Source organism: Rana temporaria, chromosome 2 (genome assembly GCF_905171775.1).
Source record: "Rana temporaria chromosome 2, aRanTem1.1, whole genome shotgun sequence".
Classification (NCBI taxonomy): domain Eukaryota; kingdom Metazoa; phylum Chordata; class Amphibia; order Anura; family Ranidae; genus Rana; species Rana temporaria.
Window position 1 is genome coordinate 392,373,232 of NC_053490.1, and position 6,000 is coordinate 392,379,231.

Consider the following 6,000-nt stretch of genomic DNA (forward strand, 5'->3'; position numbering starts at 1 on the left):
CTATGTAACCCAGAAAGGTCTTGACCTGTTCTGGCTTGAGGGAGGATTTCTCTGTATTGATTATCCAACCCAAACTTTTTAAGACTGATACTGCTTTGTTGGTATTCAACATGACCTGGGAGGCTGACTGTCCGGAGATCAGTAGATCGTCCAGGTAAGGTATGAGGGATATACCCTGAAGGTGCAGAAAGGCCACTGCCTCCGCTAGGATCTTTGTGAAGATCCTTGGGCTGGATGTTAGACCAAACGGTAGTGCTCTGAACTGCCAGTGGAGGATCTCTTCTCCAACGACTACTGCAAACCTCAGATATGCCTGGTGATCCACGTGAATTGGCACTTGTAGGTAGGCATCTTTGAGGTCTAGAGTCATCATGAAGGCTTCCTTCATGAGGTTCTTTCTTACCGAGTAGATACTTTCCATAGTAAATCTTTTGTATTCCAGAAACTTGTTCAGGTTTCTTAGATTTACTATCAAACGGTATTTTCCCGATGGCTTGCGGACTACAAATACGTGGGAATAGAATCCCTGGTACTGTTGATCTTTCGGTACTGGTACCACTACTTGTTGTTCGGCCAATTCCTGGATACCCTCCAGGAGGGCAGACCTTTTTAGGGCATCCCTGGAAGGATGAAAAAAATGAAGAAAAAGTTGCGCTAATCCTGTGAAAAAATGAATAATAGATGTAGCAGCCAGCACCAACAATGGAACAATGTTGTATACAAAAATAAAAAAGTGCAGCGCTGAATTGCATAAGGTAAGAACCCTATATACAAAATATTCTTTGCAAAAATGCAAATGTAGTGCTCACAACCAAGTGAGAATAGATTGGACCTAAAGTAAATAAAAATATGAATACCTAGAGGTATGTGATTTTTTTTTTAAAATAAATATATTGTACATGTGAATACCAATATATACCACAAGGGTGATGTGGAGGAAGTCCAATGTTGGAACTGTTCTTATTACAAAACGTTCTAATAAAAAGCAAATAAAGAAAAAACGTCTTTGAGGTAGACTAAGTTAGAAAACATGTGAGGTGAGTCATCTCAAGGCAGGAATCAGATGCACATTCCGTGGTACGATCCAATAATGCTTTACACAGGTGAGAGGAGTCACATCAAGGTATCACCCCTACAGGATCAGCCAAGGCATCCAAATGGTAAATGGAAAATGTAAAAGATGGATACTCTTACCAGATAAGGTGGACACACTCGTCAGTGACGGTGTGTCAATCAGGCCTGTAAGAGCTCCTTAAAACAATGGTAACAATGGAACAGCCGATGAAATTGTTGATAATCACCATCAGAAGTTGAGTATATCCAAATTGAGGTAAATCCCTGAAGGAATCCTTACAGAGGGCAGCAGCTGTACATGTTCAATCATTGGAACATGGAAGGAAAAGGAAAACGAGCACATTGCACGTATTAGAAAGGGTAAGACTAATCACAGTGTGCCCAAGCACTATCTAGAACAGGGGTGTCAAACTGGTGGCCCTCCAGCTGTTCCGAAACTACAAGTCCCATCATGCCTCTGCCTGTGAGAGTCATGCTTATAACTGTTAGCCTTGCAATGCCTCATGGGACTTGTAGTTTTGCAACAGCTGGAGGGCCGCCAGTTTGACACCCCTGATCTAGAACATCACCAAAAAAATCCAGAGGGAACAAGTTTTCAGAAAATTGGAAAATTTACCCCCCACTGGAGAGGGGAGTCACGGGTTAGAGGTGTTTCCCAGCTCGAAATGTATTGGATCTACCAGCTCCGGTGTTTCTCTCCTTATGGGTTAAACATCGAGTGGGATATCAATGCATTTATTAATAAATCTTAGGCTGTTTATTTAAAAAAAAAATTCACATACCTCTAGGTATTTATATTTTTATTTACTTTAGGTCCAATCTATTCTCACTTGGTTGTGAGCACTACATTTGCCTTTTTGCAAAGAATATTTTGTATATAGGGTTCTTACCTTATGCAATTCAGCGCTGCACTTTTTTCTTTTTTAACCCTGGAAGGATGTGTTAGAGTGATCATAGAGGGGGGTGTTGCCAGAAATTCTAGACGATAACCTTCTCGTATAATTTGGCAAATGTAAGCTGTTCGAAATCTTTTCCCATTGAGGTACAAATTGGGACAGCCGTCCCCCCACTCTGACCTTGGCGTCACTTGGATTGTTTGTCGCCAGTTTTGGGAGAGGGGAAAAGTAAGTTGTTCTTTTTATTCCCCTTATCCTAACCCCAACGTTTGTTGGGTTCTTTTTTGGTTCTCTGCTTTGCTTGCCCAGGGGGGCCTCGAAAAGTTTTCCTGAAACCCTCTTTTTTTGGTTTAACTTTACATTTTTTACCTTTCTCTGATGACCTAGATAGGACATCATCCAGGCCCTTGCCAAACAATAGTGAACCCTGAAAGGGAAGGCCACAGAGTTTACCTTGAGATGTTACATCTCCTTCCCAGGCCCTAATCCAAACAGCTCTTCTTGCTGAATTGATTAAGGCTGCTGTTTTAGCTGAAGCCCTTGCAGACTCAATTGCTGCATCCGCCAAGTAGGCAACAGCCTTCCCTATTACTGTTAGGGACTCGATAACCTCCTCTGAATCGGTATTCTGGGACATGTGCCCGGTAAGCGTCTCCACCCATGTATCTGTGTTCCTGGCTACACAGGCTGCTGCCAAGGCTGGACCCATGGCTGCTGTATTAGCTTCCCAATCCTTTCTAAGAAGGGATTCTGCTCTGCGGTCCATCAAGTCCTTGATATTGCCAGCGTCCTCAAAGGAGAGGTCAGACAACTTGGTGACCTGCGACAAGGCCGCATCAAGTCTAGGGAGCTTAAAAAAGGTCTCCTCATCCGACTGGTGAAAGGGATATCTTCTTTTCCAAGTTTTTTGTCTGATAATTCTCCTTTCAGGTTCTCTCCATTCCTGTAGGACTAGCTCCTTAAGGGATTGGTGGAGAGGAAATACCCTAAATTGAGTGTTGCTCAACCCCCCTATAAACTGTATCCTGTGCTGAGGTTGCCTTAGGGGTTTCTGGGATCTCCTCTGTGGCGTAAATTGCCTGGAGGAGACTGTCAAGATCTTCCACAGCAAAGAGGTGTCTCCTTAGCTCATGTCCTCCTGGGGATGGCTAAGGAAGTCTCTATCTGCCTCTCCCTCTGAGCTGTGTCTTGATCTGACCTGACTTGCTATGTCACTTTCCTCTTCCTCTGTCTGACCTAGAGGGAGCATTTGTGAAGGTGGGAAAAGGGCACTGGGTCCCCCCGAAAATAAACTTTCTTGAGAGGATGTGCCTTCCCTAGGGGCGAGTTCCTCTGTGTCAGGATTCTGTACTGACTGCCCAGCTGCTTCACGAAAGGCTTTAACAGTTGCTAGCATTTCCGTCTGCATGGATGCAAGAAAACTTTTCATCATTGCAGCAGCCTCTTTCCCTGCTAAATTATTTATGCATTTATAGCAAAAGGGTTTTGAGTGGGACTTAGGGAGTTTATCCTTACAGTTCCCACATTTCTCGGAGGAACTATGCCCTGTTGAGACAGGAGACTGAACTGAGGCCTCCTGGGTTCCGCTGGGGGATTCTCTAAGACATGAGACATAAAACATAGTATTACTCCGTCCTCCCCTGCGACTGCTGGTTTGTACTGGGGAGGGAAAAAGGGGTAAAGCAAGATGCAATCCAGATTCCTGTTCTGGCTGTTCCCTGAAAGTCAGGAACTCCCTTTTTCCTCCCTTTCCAAGGGGGTTTTGTACTCACCGACCCCCGACCTGGATCTGCCTGCAGTCGCATTTGTCTTCCCATCCTCTTCCATGAGGAGGTTGACTGGGTCCTGGCTGTCGGTACCTCTGGAGGGGCTATCCGCAAGCCGACCGCTTCCACCGCTCCACACTGCTCTCCACGCTGCCCTTCAGACATTTCCGGGTTGCGCTGTGGGGAACCTGTGACGCGGTTCCTGTTTCTCTCAGAGAGAGGCTTGGAGCGCAGTGCTCCTAATAGGAAGCAACCCCCGGGAAGAAGAGAGCAGCTCAATGGCAGCGTTTCTTTTGCACCACAGCGATGGCTCGCCTTCCCTGCAGCTCAGAGCGCTGGTGCACGCCTGAGGTGACCTGTGAGATGGACCAAGCCTACAGGTTAGTTCAGCTTAGTTCCCCGGCCTCCCTAAAACCTGTCTCAACAGGGGTACCTTTCGACCCTACCCGGTCTTTAGGTTTAAAACAAAACAAACATGTCGCTGTGTTCGAGAAAAACACAATCAATACTGGGGATCAAGGGGAAGGGTTGGGACTTATAACAAGCTGTCAATTGATTGTGTTTCCTGCAGGGAGGAGCCCTCATCTCTCAGGTGTGCCGTCCTGGAAGGTGATAGGAGAAATATATTTCATATTCTAGGTTCTTCAAAGTAGCCACCTTTTGCTTTGATTACTGCTTGGCACACTCTTGGCATTCTCTTGATGAGCTTCAAGAGGTAGTCACCTGGCGCAGCACCCCATCACTCTCCTTCTTGGTCGAATAGCCCTTACACAGCCTGGAGGTGTGTTTGAGGTCATTGTCCTGTTGAAAAATAAATGATGGTCCAACTAAACGCAAACCAGATAGAATAGCATGCCGCTGCAAGATGCTGTGGTAGCCATGCTGGTTCAGTATGTCTTCAATTTTGAATAAATCCCCAACAGTGTCACCAGCAAAGCACCCCCACACCATCACACCTCCTCCTCCATGCTTCACGGTGGGAACCAGGCATGTAGAGTCCATCCGTTCACCTTTTCTGCGTCGCACAAAGACACAGGGGTTGGAACCAAAGATCTCAAGTTTGGACTCATCAGACCAAAGCACAGATTTCCACTGGTCTAATGTCCATTCCTTGTGTTCTTTAGCCCAAACAAGTCTCTTCTACTTGTTGCCTTTCTTTAGCAGTGGTTTCCTAGCAGATATTCTACCATGAAGGCCTGATTCACACAGTCTCCTCTTAACAGTTCTAGAGATGTGTCTGCTGCAAAAGGTGGCTACTTTGAAGAACCTAGAATATAAGATATATTTTCAGTTGTTTCACACTTTTTTGTTATGTATAATACCACATGTGTTAACCACTTCCCGACCGCCGCATGTACATATACGTCGGCAGAATGGCACGTACAGGCACATTGGCGTACCTGTACGTCCCTGCCTAGACGTGGGTGGGGGGTCCGATTGGGACCCCCCCCCGCTACACGCGGCGGTCGGGTTCCCTCGGGGAGCGATCCGGGACGACGGCGCGGCTATTTGTTTATAGCCGCTCCGTCGCGATCGCTCCCCGGAGCTGAAGAACGGGGAGAGCCGTGTGTAAACACGGCTTCCCCATGCTTCACTATGGCGCTGCATCGATCGAGTGATCCCCTTTATAGGGGAGACTCGATCGATTACGTCATTCCTACAGCCACACCCCCCTACAGTTGTAAACACACACTAAGTGTACACTAAATCCTACAGCGCCACCTGTGGTTAACTCCCAAACTGCAACTGTCATTTTCACAATAAAGAATGCAATTTAAATGCATTTTTTGCTGTGAAAATGACAATGGTCCCAAAAATGTGTCAAAATTGTCCGAAGTGTCCGCCATAATGTCGCAGTCACGAAAAAAAAACGCTGATCGCCGCCATTAGTAGTAAAAAAAAAAAAAAATTATAAAAATGCAATAAAACTATCCCCTATTTTGTAAACGCTATAAATTTTGCGCAAACCAATTGATAAACGGTTATTGCGATTTTTTTTACCAAAAATAGGTAGAAGAATATGTATCGGCCTAAACTGAGGAAAAAAAAAATTTTATATATGTTTTTGGGGGATATTTATTATAGCAACAAGTAAAAAATATTGCATTTTTTTCAAAATTGTCGCTCTATTTTTGTTTATAGCGCAAAAAATAAAAACCGCCGAGGTGATCAAATACCACCAAAATAAAGCTCTATTTGTGGGGAAAAAAGGACGCCAATTTTGTTTGGGAGCCACGTCGCACGACCGCGCAATTGTCTGTTAA